The sequence below is a fragment of the Stegostoma tigrinum genome, chromosome 12, assembly GCF_030684315.1.
Source record: "Stegostoma tigrinum isolate sSteTig4 chromosome 12, sSteTig4.hap1, whole genome shotgun sequence".
In the NCBI taxonomy this organism is placed as follows: domain Eukaryota; kingdom Metazoa; phylum Chordata; class Chondrichthyes; order Orectolobiformes; family Stegostomatidae; genus Stegostoma; species Stegostoma tigrinum.
In genome coordinates, this window is record NC_081365.1 from 57,302,022 (window position 1) to 57,319,003 (window position 16,982).

Genomic DNA, 16,982 nt, shown 5'->3' on the forward strand with positions numbered 1-16,982 from the left:
CCTGCTGAGCTTTTCCAGCAACTTCTGCTTTTGTGCAAAGATGTGGGCCTTGACAACATTCCAGCCATGGTACTGATGATTTGTGCTCCAGAACCTGGACACCCAGGTCAAGCTGTTATAACTGCATTTCTAATATTTATCCAACAACGTTGAAAATTGCTCAGGTACATCCTGGACACAAAAAGCAGGACACATCCAATCCAGCCAATTACTGCCTCATTAGTCTACTCTTGATCATTAGTAATGTGATGGAAGGGGTCATCAATAGTGTAATTAAGCAGCACTTGCTTCAAAATAATCTCCACATTGACTATTCATTTGGGTTCCATCAGGGCCATTGACCTCATTACAACCTTAGTCCAAACACGCACAAAATAGCTGAACTCCAGGGACAAGGTGAATGTGACTACCTTAATCACTTCTGATCGAGTCCACCATCAAGGAGCCAAAGCAAAATTGGAATCAGGGGAAAATACTTCCTGCTGTTGAAGTCATACCTGGCACAAGAGTAAGCAAATGCAATGTGAAAAATAAAACACTTTTTAACATGGTGGATCTTTGCAGTGTTGAATTTTATAAAAATGAATTCATTGGATGTTGGCATTGCTGGCTAGGCCAACAACTATTGCCCATCCCCAACTGCCCAGAGGGTAGGGAAGAAATAACCACATTGCTGAGAGTCTGTAGTCACTTACTCACCTCAGCTTCAGGGCATCTCTGCAGCAGTTCTTCAAGGTGGTGCTCTATGCTCAACCATCTTCAACTTTGACCTTTCTACCATCATAAGCTCAGAATTGGTGATGTTCACTGATGATTAAACAGTGTACAGTACTATTTGCAGCATCAGCCAAGTTTGGTGATAGGACATTGATTTTCATCATCCAAGTCATTAAGATATATTGTATTGACCTTATTATGGAGGGAAAGTCATTGATGAAGAATCTGAAAATGTTTGGATACAGGAAACTCCCTGAGAAAATGGGCTCATGTGGCGTAGTGTGACATCCCTAACTCTGGACCAGGGACGCAGGTTCAAGTCACATCTGTGCCAGAGGTATATAGTAACATCTCCGAACAGGTTGGTTAGAAAATATATAGAATTTCTAGAGAGATATCTTGCAACTGAGATGGTTGGTCTCCAAAAATTACAACCTCTTTCTTTGTGCCAGAAAAGGCTCTGACCAATGGGGAGTTTCCTCTGATTGCTATATTCTCTTTGTCAAACTGAACTTCAAAGATTTATTAATCAGCAACACAGAGTGCAATAACTGGGAGGTTTTGCTGAACCCATAGAAGACATGACAGACCTGACCAGTGCATTTCTGGGTATGACATTTCAGAGAGAATGTGAATGCATTGGAATCCAGAAAACATTTACACAAATAGTTCAAAGGATGAGAAATTCAAGTTATGAAGACAGACTGGAGAAGTCATGACTTTTTTCCTTGGAGAAGATAAGGCTAAGAAGAAATTTGATTGTATTTTTCAAAATTATGTTGTGACTGAATGGATTAGACAGGAAGAAACTGTTCAGATTCATAAAAAGGCTTGAGAATGAGGTGGCACAGATTTAAACTAATTTGCAAAGGAAGCAAAGGCAATGTGAAAACCAAAAACACTTTTTAACATGGTGAATCTTTGCAGTGTTGAATTTTTTAAAAAATGAATACATTGGATGTGGGCATTGCTGGCTAGGCCAACATCTGTTGCCCATCCCCAACTGCCCAGAGGGTAGGGAAGAAATAACCACATTGCTGAGAGTCTGTAGTCACTTACCGGCCAGGCCATTTCCCTTCTTTAAAGGATATTAGCAAATTAGATGACTTTTTCCAACAATCAACAACAGGTTCATGGTCATCATTTTACTTTTCTTTCAAAAAATTGGATTCAAATTCTACCATCTGGCATGGAGGGATTCAAACCTGGATTTCTGAATTAAAAGTCTACTGATAATACCACTGAACCATTGTCTCCCCTGCATTTTCTACAAGTGTATTGGAAGCATATCCAATTAATGCATTCAAGAGGGATGATTATTTAAATACAAATAATGAGTTGGATTATGAGGAAAAGGCAGGAGATGGGCACTAAGTCAAAGTTCATTTGGAAAGGCAGTGCAGACGCTATGAGCCGAATGGTCTCCTTCTGCACCATAACAGTGCTGCAATTGGACGATCTTAGGTTTATCCAACACTTTCGCACTCACTTAACAAATAAATAAACCTTTGCAGATGCTTCATTCTCTTCCCATAACTTGCTCGTCTACCTATCTTTGTTCCATCAGCTATTCTGGCAACAAGTGAGTCAATCTCATCATCCAAGTTAAGGCTGATTTGAAATAGTTCACCTGACAGAATTGATCCCTGCGATATTTCAGGAGTTCACCACTTATAGTTTACCAGCTGGAAAATGACTCAGTTATCTTGATTATTTTGCTTTTTATGAGTTAACCATTCTTGTACCCAATGTAATATATTATTGCCAACATTATGCACTTTTATTTTCTTAAAATGTTGATGGAAATTCAGATACATTACATCTATTTGTTTTTCTTCATCTAATGTGATTGTTACATTTGTCAAACAGGATTTCCTCTTCATAAAAAATGTGGACGCTCTCTGATAATAATACGATTTTCTAAGTGCCCTCCTGCTAACTTGTTAATAATGAATTTAAAATTTTACCAGTGGCAAATGTTAGATAAGTTAGCCTGTTGTTTCCTACTTTGTGTATATCGCCTTTCTTGAATATTGATGTTACATTTGTGGTTTCTCAAACTGCTGATACCTGTCCAAATTCAAGTAATCTGAAACTCACAACTCACAATCCATAACGTGTAAACTATTCCTAAGAAGCTTATACTCAAATCACCTTCCAAGGCTGCCACTAACACACTTTCTTGTAGGAAATGACAAAACACAACATCTACAATTTGATCTGATGAGCCTTAAGTCCGCACTCCTGTTGGCGGGGGGTAGGGGGAGGGGAAGTGGAGTTAAGGCGAGGTTGCCCGCCATCCCAGGCATGTGGCAAATCATACTGGCAAGTGGAAATGCGGAAGAGATGATGCAAAGGGTTTAGTCATACTCTAATCTCTTTCCCCATCACTGTTGTATCCGATATATTCTGCAAGAGAAACAGGAGCTGCTTTCAGTAGCAACTCATCCATGTTATCATCACACTAACAGCTAACCTGTATTCCATGAATGGAAATACTCTCTCATTAAGGAAGAGAAGGACAGCTTTCTTGAAGATGGAGGTCATAATAGCTGACCGTGGAAAACAGTGATTCAAAGGCTGTCACTACAGTGGTTTAGAGATTGGTATATGAGAAGCTTTCACATGATAAATTGCTGACTGTACGTCCATAGAATCTGGGCCAGGGCATGCAACACCACAAGTGTAAGACTGCATGAAGCTGAGATTGCAATATGGCCCTACTGCAACAAACTCAGGTGGATTCCAATAATGCTTAATTAATGTTAGAAGTTGAGAATATCTGTAAATTCAGGGAAGCTTATAACAAAAGAAACACAAATGGAAGTTTGTGAAATTGTGAAAATCACAATTTTCCTCCAGGTTAGAAGCTTTTGCTTTCAGCCTGGAAGTCATTGTTACTTGCTGCTTATTTGAAAAGCACTTAAAATTCACCGCTATTCTGATATTTCTTTATATGGCACAGTGCCAAGTTCTGCTTGATAACAAGACTCCTACAAAGTACATTGGAAAGAAGGACTATGTAAAAGGTGATGTTTGAACACAAATTGCTGCTTTGTGCAGATTTAACACACTCATTCAAGCAAATTTCCAGACTGAACTATTATTTAACTTTATGATTCTACGGGCTGGTGTATTTATGGCCTTGCAGATATGGAACTGGAGACTGGGGAGAACTTTGAAAACAGTGGGGGAGCCTCGTTAGGACAGCTGTATGTTACACTGCCACCCCCAGGACTGGGTGGGTGGTGGATGGGGAGGCGGTGGTTTCCTGGTTCAGGCTGGGTATCAGTTCAGTTGCTTGCAAAAGGGAGGTAGGCAACCCAATTAGTCATAATCAAGCCCTGCTTCTACTAAAAGAATTTAGGATTTGGAACGAGTTCCCCGCAACTCTCACCATATGTGGAACTCATCAATTTGACTGTTCCCATGGACTATGATGGGATGAGGGCCTCCTTTCCAAATGATGGATGGCAGGGGTGAACAATCATTGCCTCAACACGGAGTAGGTCAGCGAATGGGTTTTCTTTCCTGTCTTATCAGCTTTGGGACTTGCAATTTGTTACTTCAATGCAGACAACAGAGCCCTTACCCCCGCTTCTGGTGGGGCTGCCTGCAAGATGATGATGTCAACCCTACATGCCCAGTGTCTCACCATCTACAAGCATGGAGGAGACAGGCTTCAAAGACAGATAATGAATGGCATTGGTGTCAACACATAAGTGGGTGGGCTTAGGTCCCACATTTATTTTGCCACGGTGGAGCAGAATTTCCACCACCCAGGTGGCAAACTTTGACAGGTGAAGACCATCTAATTCCTGAGACACTGGAAAGATTGCCAAAGAGCCTGCACTTCATCTAAAGTGGGAGGAGCTCAAATGGGTAAGGAACCATCCCTCTCTATTATCGTTGCCATCCCTGTTACTCTGCTGGCAATAAGGATAATTAAGTGGTCACCTTCTGAAAGATTGGACCACAGGCTGAGCTGATGACATGAGTGGCCTTTGAACGCTGCCAGAAAGTTTAGCCCTTCAATTTATTTTATGATCCATTACTTTGATTAAAACCTTACTCTGTTAATGTTTCTGCTTGGATTAGTCTGGTCTACAATTCACATGCACCACACATTTTCAACAGCTACTTCATGATTTCAGCAAATTTAACAACATCATGAGAAACAGAATCTTTAAAGGAGAAGCATCTTCCACAGACTACAGTACTTGATTGGATTAATCTACATTAAAACTGCTGGAAGGCAGTCAAAGTGAGTCACATAGCTGTTGTAGAACCTTTTTCAATAATCCCACAGTCCAAAGTGCCTGTCGGGAATAATATGATATTCTCAAATACAAGTAATATAATAACAAATTACATTTGGAACGCTGAGCTTTCAAAAATACCATTATATATGACAAACATCTGTGAGTTTTTAGATAAAAAAGGGTTAGATTTCAACAAATCATCCAGAAGTATGCAGCATGAGCTATTTACCTGTTAATCACCTGAGAGATTTCCTAATGTCAAGGCAGTTTGCAAAATAAAAACTTTTAGCACACTAACAAACGCATTGACAGCAATTATTAATTATTCATAAATCCAACATCTTCATTGGCATTTGTTGCACACATCAGGATAATTTGCCATTCCATTGCTAGATGTGTGAATTCTAACTTTAGACTGGACTACTTCAGCTGGGAAGGCTCTCAGACTGCACAGAGACCTCCTCCAGAAGTATCTGGGGCATTTGCTTCACCTGATCCTCACATAGTCAGGGATGGCTGCAATAACTGAGTTTATTACAGGGCACTCATGGACGCAAACACTTTGTGGTGACACATAACACATGGCAGCAGGGAATATCTGAAACTGGACAAGACCTTCGCATGTTAATTCCCATGAAGGAGGAAGTGCTGGCAACAACAAGGAGGACCGTGATTGAATTTTGGCTGCCACAGGGTGTTGAAAAGACTGATGATGGATATGGCCACAAAACAGCATCTCTTTTTGTCTTTCCATTTCTCCGTCATTCCAAAATCTTTTCTGATTCAACAGCTGAATGAAGTTTAAATACACACTTCCTTACTTTCAATTCTCTCCTCATCACAAGCCAACCATTGTCCCTTTTCCATTTCAGATATCCTAGTACTAGAAGCATCCCAGTCGGGAGAAAAAAGTAAAGATGCTGGTGGTTTTTAAAAAAAATACCATCGATCAAGCCTACACTTGCAACCACAAGCTTTGGGAGAAATCAGGAAAAGTTGATCAATTGGGCCCAATGCACAGGAATCAGGGCAAGAGGAAAGAATGATTTAAATCCCTGCTTCCCAGAGGTTTGAGTAGCGCATAGATTCTGCAACAGGGCAGTTAGATGAAGAAATCTTTGAGCTACAGGGCTGGAAAATACAGAAGGGAGTATAACACCAAATACTTTGTCATTGGGCAGTGTGCCAAAAAGCTGATGCAAAATATCAAGTGGTAGCACGTTTGAGGATCAAACCCCTGATCTGCATAAGTTGACCCCACTCTGCCAAACTGCAAGACCAGCAGTGCTATTCCTACAGACTATTGACATTTTAGCCAAATACAGAAATCCTCCAAATATGTAGCCATTTGCACGAGCAACCACAAGAAATAAATCAGGATCCAAACTGCAAGTACTTCTTGATTCTTTGAAATGACACTTGTGGTGAGGTTCTTCATTCAGTTTGATGTCAAATTCAGCTGCACGATATTGAAGTGCAGAGACGTATCTTTAGATTAGCATTGCTCACTAATTTGCAACATCACTGCAATACTTATCTCTCTTCTCTTCATGCTACCAGCCATGATGAGGTATACACACAAAGTCCTTTGCTATGATGGTGTTCTGCACTTCATAGAAGTGTGTACACTTCTGAGACTCCATTTTGAACCTTGGATGACTCAAAAGGATTTACAAAAAAGATGCTGCATGACTCAATATAGGGCCCCCATTACTTTTTTTATAATCACATCAAGTCCCACAGACAACAGGTCAGATAAATGATTAAGTTCTTCTTCTCTCTACTGGTACTGTATTAGCAAAGGTTGTTAGTCAAATCTTTTTGATGCTTCAATAAAGGCTGCCATACTGAACAATTGACTGCTCCAAACATCTGGGAATCCTTTCTAATTCTTTCCATTGAAGTTAATGCTTTCAAGTAAATGAAAGCAAGAAATTTTCATGCAACCATGTCCTTCTAATCCAGTTTATGATACATTCGTCATAGCGGACAGTTAGCATTATGTACACATAATCATAGAGGTGACAACCACTGCATTTGCAAGGGATAACACACCCGTTCCTGAGTAATGGAGACAGCAGTTGGACAAAAGTCAAAAGTTTTACCAAGTATCAAGAACCTGTCAGTTGCAAAGACTCACGCATGAAACACGTGTGAAAATCGGGTTCTTAACATTGATCCCCATGGCCTTCATGATGTTAAAATGTTTGCACTCAATTAATGTACAGGCTATATTTGACCATTAAAACTTTGTTCCCTGTATCAGCGCCTCTTGAATAGGGAAGAACGCACAATGATTTTGCTATGTGATGTTCAATGATGCTGATTGTAGGTGAGGCAGAAAGGAGCCATGGAAATATGTATGATAATAAAATGTGAGGCCGGATGAACACAGCAGGCCAAGCAGCATCTCAGGAGCACAAAAGCTGACGTTTCGGGCCTAGACCCTTCATCAGAGAGGGGGATGGGGAGAGGGAACTGGAATAAATAGGGAGAGAGGGGGAGGCGGACCGAAGATGGAGAGTAAAGAAGATAGGTGGACAGAGTATAGGTGGGGAGGTAGGGAGGGGATAGGTCAGTCCAGGGAAGACGGACAGGTCAAGGAGGTGGGATGAGGTTAGTAGGTAGATGGGGGTGTGGCTTGGGGTGGGAGGAAGGGATGGGTGAGAGGAAGAACCGGTTAGGGAGGCAGAGACAGGTTGGACTGGTTTTGGGATGCAGTGGGTGGAGGGGAAGAGCTGGGCTGGTTGTGTGGTGCAGTGGGGGGAGGGGACGAACTGGGCTGGTTTAGGGATGCAGTCGGGGAAGGGGAGATTTTGAAACTGGTGAAGTCCACATTGATACCATTAGGCTGCAGGGTTCCCAGGCGGAATATGAGTTGCTGTTCCTGCAACCTTCGGGTGGCATCATTGTGGCAGTGCAGGAGGCCCATGATGGACATGTCATCTAGAGAATGGGAGGGGGAGTGGAAATGGTTTGTGACTGGGAGGTGCAGTTGCTTGTTGCGAACCGAGCGGAGGTGTTCTGCAAAGCGGTCTCCAAGCCTCCGCTTGGTTTCCCCAATGTAGAGGAAGCCGCACCGGGTACAATGGATGCAGTATACCACATTGGCAGATGTGCAGGTGAACCTCTGCTTAATGTGGAATGTCATCTTGGGGCCTGGGATAGGGGTGAGGGAGGAGGTGTGGGGGCAAGTGTAGCATTTCCTGCGGTTGCAGGGGAAGGTGCCGGGTGTGGTGGGGTTGGAGGGCAGTGTGGAGCGAGCAAGGGAGTCACGGAGAGAGTGGTCTCTCTGGAAAGCAGACAGGGGTGGGGATGGAAAAATGTCTTGGGTGATGGGGTCGGATTGTAAATGGCGAAACTGTCGGACGATGATGCGTTGTATCCGGAGGTTGGTAGGGTGGTGTGTGAGCATGAGGGGGATCCTCTTAGGGCGGTTGTGGCGCGGGCGGGGTGTGAGGGATGTGTCGCGGGAAATACGGGAGACGCAGTCAAGGGCGTGCTCGATCACTGTGGGGGGAAAGTTGCGGTCCTTAAAGAACTTGGACATCTGGGATGTGCGGGAGTGGAATGTCTTATCGTGGGAGCAGATGCGGCGGAGGCGGAGGAATTGGGAATAGGGGATGGAATTTTTGCATTTTTCTACATTGGGGAAACCAAGCGGAGGCTTGGGGAGCGCTTTGCAGAACACCTCCGCTCAGTTCCCACCTCCCAGTCGCAAACCATTTCCACTCCCCCTCCCATTCTCTAGATGACATGTCCATCATGGGCCTCCTGCACTGCCACAATGATGCTACCCGAAGGTTGCAGGAACAGCAACTCATATTCCGCCTGGGAACCCTGCAGTCTAATGGTATCAATGTGGACTTCACCAGTTTCAAAATCTCCCCTTCCCCGACTGCATCCCTAAACCAGCCCAGTTCGTCCCCTCCCCCCACTGCACCACACAACCAGCCCAGCTCTTCCCCCCCACCCACTGCATCCCAAAACCAGTCCAACCTGTCTCTGCCTCCCTAACCGGTTCTTCCTCTCACCCCTCCCTTCCTCCCACCCCAAGCCGCACCCCCATCTACCTACTAACCTCATCCCACCTCCTTGACCTGTCCGTCTTCCCTGGACTGACCTATCCCCTCCCTACCTGCCCACCTATACTCTCTCCACCTATCTTCTTTACTCTCCATCTTCAGTCCGCCTCCCCCTCTCTCCCTATTTATTCCAGTTCCCTCTCCCCATCCCCCTCTCTGATGAAGGGTCTAGGCCCGAAACGTCAGCTTTTGTGCTCCTGAGATGCTGCTTGGCCTGCTGTGTTCATCCAGCCTCACATTTTATTATCTTGGAATTCTCCAGCATCTGCAGTTCCCATTATCTCTCATGGAAATATGTAACTGAGGAGAACAGAGCATCCTCTACATATCTGCTGGTCCTACTGGGGAATCTTTTAAAAGAAAATGAGGAATACCTTGTCATAGATGTCTCAGCATCCATTTGTGGTCCCCCAATTTTCATTCCACGAGCAAGAAACACAGCACAACACTTGTGTGTGTGAAAAGGAAATTCTTGTGAACAGCATTTTCAGAGGTTGAGACAATTTTCAACATCAGCCTTTGCCATCTTAACATATTCCATGTGCAAAAACGAGGATTGCTCAAAAGCGAGAAACTCAATTTTGTATTTTTCTATCAAATGTACTTATTTGTAACAAGTTATATCCAAACAGGGTTGTTAGATTGTTTTAGGAGGCAATTCTGCACCTTTAAGCTAACTTTCACTACATGTTGGCATTCAGCCTCTCAGTGCGCAAGTCTCCTTCAGTTGAACATCCAATCTTATAACCTCAATGGGAGACATTGCAAAGAACAATCAGCTTTTCTGTTTCATATGAATCTATCCCCTTCCTGAACTACAACTTCCAGGAGTTGCTATCATCTTTGATGATGCATTGCTTTGCTATGTATGGTAATATGTGCCAAGTCCTCAAATTCCTAGTTCAGCTTTAATATACACTTAGCACATGCAAATTAGAACTCAGGAAATTTACATCACTAAGTTCAGTAAGTTTGCCCATTCATGGTATGCCAATGCACTGAACTATCATTATCCAATTTCTGACAGTTTTTTTCTAAAATCAGGCCAACAGTACTCTGAATACAGGAGTTTGATTGTCATAGCAATAAATAAATTAAGTTAATGCAGAAACCAACTGAAAAACAAATGCAGAAATTTACACATATTTTCCAACTTGTTATTTTCTTGTCGAATAAAATGATTACACCTCACTACAATGAGCCCCACAAAATATTTTTGTCATACACTAGTTCCAATAATATTAAAAGTGTGATTAAATACAATATAAGTAGAGATTAAGTTAAATGTTTAATTATAATTGAATAATTCTAAGTCACACTGAAAGGATAGGATAGTGGCCGAGTAGTTAGCGCTGTTGCCTCACAGAGTCAGTCACATGAATTCGATTCCAGTACTGGCTGACTGTGTGGAGTTTGCACATTCTTCCAGTGTCTGCATGTGTTTACTTTGGGTGCTCAAGCTTCCTCCCACAGTCCAAAGATGTGCAGGTTAGGTGGACTGATCATGTGAAATTACCATACAGTATCTAGGGATGTGCCGACGAGGTGAATTAACCATGGGAAACACGGAACTATGAGGCTACGTTTTGAGGCTGGGCAGGATGCTATTTGGAAGGTCAGTGCAGACTGAATGGGCCAAGTGGTCCCTTTTCTATGCTGTAGGGATTCTGTCACCTATGATTATATGAACCCAAATGTCTATCTAAATACTTGCTCATTTTATGATTCATTTAATATTGGGCTTTAAAAGCAAATCCAGCAAAATTGGAATTGGAACAATGGTTGTATCATAACGTTGTAGCGTTTGATACTGCTAGAAGTGAAATGTGTACTGGCATACAACAAGCAGCTTAAGGTGAACTCTGATCTTGCTATGACTTTGTACATTGCAGTTATTGTACACCCATCTGTCTCATACTCCACATGAGCAGTCAAACCATGCACCTGCTAAAGGCCTCTCTCAGCAGCTGATGTTTAAGAAAAGAGATTTAATTTAACCCGCATTACCTAATTACCATTACCAAAAAATTGACAGTTAAACCAATGAATGCATACTTGGAATCACAATGGATTGGCATGCTTAGTTATATATATTTAACTCCATTATTGAATACTCATATTTAAAATGAGCACCAGATGAGACCACCATCAGCATTTTGCAAAAATGTTCATCACACACAGCGTAGGATTCTGAAAGGCTGTGCTGGATGAATGAGGCAGATGTGAATTCTGGCACCCTGCTTGCTCTCTAATAATCTGGTTCATCTCCTTTCAGTGACAAAGGCCCAGGAATAAGATTTAAGTCTGCTAAATTTATGCAGCAAACTACCAAAGACTTGGTTCATTGGCTCTGAGCCTAACCTACCAATTCGTTTTCAGTGCAATAAAATGGAAGAAAACTATGAACAAAATTGTGATACCAAACAGGTCCCATCCAAGCACTGAAAATATTGGCAAGCACCGGTCCTTAATATCACTTGTTACAGTTCAAAAGCACCCTTCTTAGACATGTTCATTGGCAGAAAAGTTGACACATAGAACAAAAAGAACTACCAGTGCCAAAAAGCTGAAAAAAATGGAACCAAATGTGTTACAATCTCACTGCATTTGGAGAAATTTAACTGAAGATAATTAAATAAGTAATGCATTGGAAACCTCGTCTTGCAGTGACTGTGAAACAGCCAGATTGTTGTCAAAATCTACTTGATTCACTAATGCTCATTAATGAAGGATTTTTGCTATTCTGGGTGAATTGTAGCTAAATGTCAACTTACACAACTGCGCTCTGAAATGGCCTGACAGGCCAGTCAATTGCATCAAGTCATCAAGGAAAACAAGTAGAATAAAACTGGATAGACCAGCTAACATTGACTTAGTCTACAGACAGAACAAAGACACAATTATCCCAGGCAATCTGTAAAGTCTGCAGTGGGAGCATTGCTTATCATCAGATGACAGCTACCTGTCACCATCATAGTCATAGGATCATACCTTTCAGCCATTGTTCAAACTCCTCGATTGCTAATCCTTGGTATACCAATCCCTTCAGCAGATCAGATCCACCAGAAGTGGTCACGCAGTTAGATGCAGTGAGGAATAAGTGGCCTTGGAAGTCTGGGCTCACTGCCCAAGCTGATAAATTAGTTCTCCATATTGAACACTAACTCATGAAAGCAATGAAAGAAGGAAAGGTGCACAATGCATTTTAGGTGGGAGACTTCAATGCACATTGCTGAGTGGCTCAGTTGCACCAGTGCTGGATAGGTCCTGAGGGATAGAGCTCTATATTGAGCATGTGGCAGAAGTAGCATTAGGAAAAAGCCTATGTGACCTCATCCTCCACTGTCCACCTGCCACAGATATATCCACCCATGACAGTACTGGGAGGTCTGACCACAGCATAGTGTGTGGATACAAAGTTAACCGCAAGCCAGCCAATCTGCAATGTCTTTATTGGGAGCGTTGTCACATTGATCAGACAACAACAATGCGATCTCACTAACTTCATACTGAGGACGCCCATGAGGTACTACAGACATGATAAAAGCAATTGATTCAGAATGGATCCACCAGCTTAAATGTGAGCATCCATGAGGTGCTTTAGGTTATTTACGATAACAGAAATTAGTACAACACAATCGGTAACACTGTGGACAGGCATATCCCTCAGTTTCGTATTACCATCAACAAGAAGACTAACACTAATTTTGTAAGGATCATCGATGCCAATAAATACAACTCTCATGTGAATTTAATTTAATGGACAGGTTTTCTCAAAGATTTTAAATTGAAAATGAAATATGTTCACTTTTAGCACAAAGAGCACCTTTCATATTGTTCCTGCACCTTTGCTTAAAAAACTTAAATAACTCCACCATTTCATCTGCCCACCTGAATTCCATCACTCCCATTTCATCCCTTCCCTCTCATGCTATTCCCATTTTTCCTTATCATCAACCTTCCAATCTTGTCATTTCCATCCGTTATAGAAGCAATATCTCCAATGCGGATAGATTTGTCATTAGGGCCAACATCCCCTCTGGGTTTTGAACATGCCATTTGCCATGCAGATATATTAACTTCCGGGTCTGGTAGCAGCTGCCATGCATGGATCTTAGAGATCTGGAAAGTTTCGGGAAAAATGATAAATAATGTAGACTGGGACTTAGGCAACCAGGCAACCAGCTTGTAACTGATGTCCATTTCAAGCCCACCGACTCCCACAGCTACCTAGAATACACCTCCTCCCACCCACCCTCCTGCAAAAATTCCATCCCCTATTCTCAATTCCTCTACCTCCGCCGCATCTGCTCCCACGATGAGGCATTCCACTCCCGCACATCCCAGATGTCCAAGTTCTTCAAGGACCGCAACTTTCCCCCGACAGTGATCGAGAACGCCCTTGACCGCGTCTCCCGCATTTCCCGCAACACATCCCTCACACCCCGCCCCCGCCACAACCGCCCCAAGAGGATCCCCCTCGTTCTCACACACCACCCTACCAACCTCCGGATACAACGCATCATCCTCCGACACTTTCGCCATTTACAATCCGACCCCACCACCCAAGACATTTTTCCATCCCCACCCCTGTCTGCTTTCCGGAGAGACCACTCTCTCCGTGACTCCCTTGTTCACTCCACACTCCCCTCCAACCCCACCACACCCGGCACCTTCCCCTGCAACCGCAGGAAATGCTACACTTGTCCCCACACCTCCTCCCTCACCCCTATCCCAGGCCCCAAGATGACATTCCACATTAAGCAGAGGTTCACCTGCACACCTGCCAATGTGGTATACTGCATCCACTGTACCCGGTGCGGCTTCCTCTACATTGGGGAAACCAAGCGGAGGCTTGGAGACCGCTTCGCAGAACACCTCCGCTCAGATCGCAACAAACCACTGCACCTCCCAGTCGCAAACCATTTCCACTCCCCCTCCCATTCTCTAGATGACATGTCCATCATGGGCCTCCTGCACTGCCACAATGATGCCACCCGAAGGTTGCAGGAACAGCAACTCATATTCCGCCTGGGAACCCTGCAGCCTAATGGTATCAATGTGGACTTCACCAGTTTCAAAATCTCCCCTTCCCCGACTGCATCCCTAAACCAGCCCAGTTCGTCCCCTCCCCCCACTGCACCACACAACCAGCCCAGCTCTTCCCCTCCACCCACTGCATCCCAAAACCAGTCCAACCTGTCTCTGCCTCCCTAACCGGTTCTTCCTCTCACCCATCCCTTCCTCCCACCCCAAGCCGCACCCCCAGCTACCTACTAACCTCATCCCATCTCCTTGACCTGTCCGTCTTCCCTGGACTGACCTATCCCCTCCCTACCTCCCCATCTATACTCTGTCCACCTATCTTCTTTACTCTCCATCTTCGGTCCGCCTCCCCCTCTCTCCCTATTTATTCCAGAACCCTCACCCCATCCCCCTCTCTGATGAAGGGTCTAGGCCCGAAACGTCAGCTTTTGTGCTCCTGAGGTGCTGCTTGGCCTGCTGTGTTCATTCAGCCTCACATTTTATTATCTTGGAATTCTCCAGCATCTGCAGTTCCCATTATCTCTAGACTGGGACTTACCTTATTTTCCATTGTTTTGTTCTCCCCAGTCCCCCAACCTTGCTGCCACCAGATCATTGCAACCACATGTACATCATACACCCCAGTACTCGCTATGTCTCATGTAGCTCTGAATTCATCATCATGTGATAATACTATGGCTTTAAGAGGGGTATTTTGTCCTTTTTTTAAAATGAGGAAAGGTTGAGGCAGAGGTGGAGAGCACTTGGCTCCAAAACCAATAAAGTAAACAACTTAAGGTAACAAGGTGTAGAGGGGGATGAACACAGCAGGCCAAGCAGCATTATATGAGCAGGAAAGCTGATGTTTCCCATAGGATCAGGAAAACTGATGTTCCCTGCTCCTATAATGCTGCTTGGCCTGCTGTGTTCATCCAGCTCTATACCTTGTTATCTCAGATTCTCCAGCATCTACAGTTCCTACTATCTCTGAAACAAAGTAAACAACTTGTAAGGCCTGGTGTTCTTTTTTTGAGTCGGAACAATAGAAGCCTGAATGGTTGGGGTCAGGTTCCCACAGAATCAGGATTTTCAGGTTTAGTTTTTCAGCACCAGTTGAAGCTCAATGTGAAAGCTCTTATTCTTCTCTCTGTTACAGCTGAGGTTCTCTTCCTGATGTTAGAATTGCATGTGAGACAGTCGGTTTTACTGAATTTTCCTTTGCCAAGGCTGTGTTTATAGAAAGTTAATAATATAAGGACAGTTAATTAATAGTAGTTAATATTTTATTTTATTAAGCATTTTGATATAGTTGTAGTTAAGCCAATTCTTTTCCTTTTTTTGTTTGGTCTCTATTTTAGTTTTAGTGTATGAATAAAACATGCTTTGTTTCAAGTATGGTAGTTTGGCCAATCAGATTGCATCTAGAACACAACACCTTACATTTACTTTTAAAATAAGAAAGTGTTAGGTTCTAGACTACCTTCTCAATATATTTGAGAGGATTTGGTCTGGTCCACAACAACAGATTGCCTACAAAATCAAATGATCCTAAACTGACCAATGAAAGCAGTCCAGATGCATAAAAACTGGCTACAATTCTACAATGATGCCCATACAGCTTCTCCTCCACCATTCGGCCCATCACAGCTGAGATTGTGCCTGAGTGGTCATGTCATGGACCAGTAATCTAGAGGCGTAGACTGAATTTCAACCATGGCAGGTGGTAGAATTTGAGTTCTATTCCTAAAAGCCAAAGTCGATGTGAACCACAATGACTGTTACCATAAACTCATTATCAACTGCTGCAAAAAGAAATCATCTGGTTCACTCAAGTCCTTTGGAAAGTAAAACCTGCCATCCTTATCCAATCTGGCCTACGTGACTCCAGACCAAAAGCAATGCATTTGATTTTTAACTTGCACCTGAAAGGGCAAAGCTAGCCACTTCATTCCAATAAAAGTAAGTAATAGGCAATGAATGCTGACCTTGTCAAATAAGATATAGACGATTTAGACTACTTGGCCCATCAAATCTGTTCCACCATTCAATTATGGCTACGCTTCTCAAAACCTATTCTACTGCCTTCTCCTGGTAACTCTTGATACATTGACTAACCAACAGCCTATCTACTTTGGTCTTAGATACACTCAATGATTTGGCCTTCACAGCCTTCTGTGATAAGGATTTCCACAGATTCACTGCCTCTGGCTGAATAAATTCCTCCTCATCTCAGGTCAAAAGGATTATCTATTCATTTGAAACTGTGTCCTCAGATTCAACTCTCTCTTACTAGGAGAAACATCTTCTCCTGGATAGATCCAGGGAAATGTGTGAGAGATCATCCTTTGAGATTGTTGGAAGTAAATATAAATCTGTCTCAAAGTTAGATAAATTTGGAACCATCAAACTGATTTCAACTGTCAGGCTGTCAAGGGAATTATCAAGTCTTTAAGGCATTTTGAAACTCCTGGATTCTCAAATTCTGAGGAAATTGTCTTTAATGAAAAGAAGTGTTTATTTTTTCACTCTATGTTGGATATGATACTGGGGTTTACATTATCAGATTTATGCTGCATAGCTGTTTTCATAGCCTATCGTTATCACAGTGGCATGTCTATCAATTCCTTGTATGAATGCCAGCCCCAGGTGCTCATAAAATGTTTGAAGACGGCCTATGAATACAAATGCTTGACTTAAAAGGATTTAAGTCGAGAAGGGAGCTAAATATAGTAAATGGGTTTGTATCAAATTTCATTGTATTCTAAATAGTTAATTCACCAACAGGTGCTGGGAATTTTATTTTACTTTACTTCAGCATGGGTTATGAGATCTCCTCATGTAGGTACTGGGTAAGTTTGTATGAAGGGTTTAAGGTAAATATGATGGATGGGTG

At 42.9% G+C, this 16,982-nt stretch overlaps 1 protein-coding gene across 11 annotated transcripts in view; it reads right to left on the reverse strand.

Moving 5' to 3' along the window:
• dmd (dystrophin) overlaps nucleotides 1-16,982 on the reverse strand; it is a 1,835,475-nt gene that overhangs the window by 522,607 nt on the left and 1,295,886 nt on the right. The window lies entirely within an intron of this gene.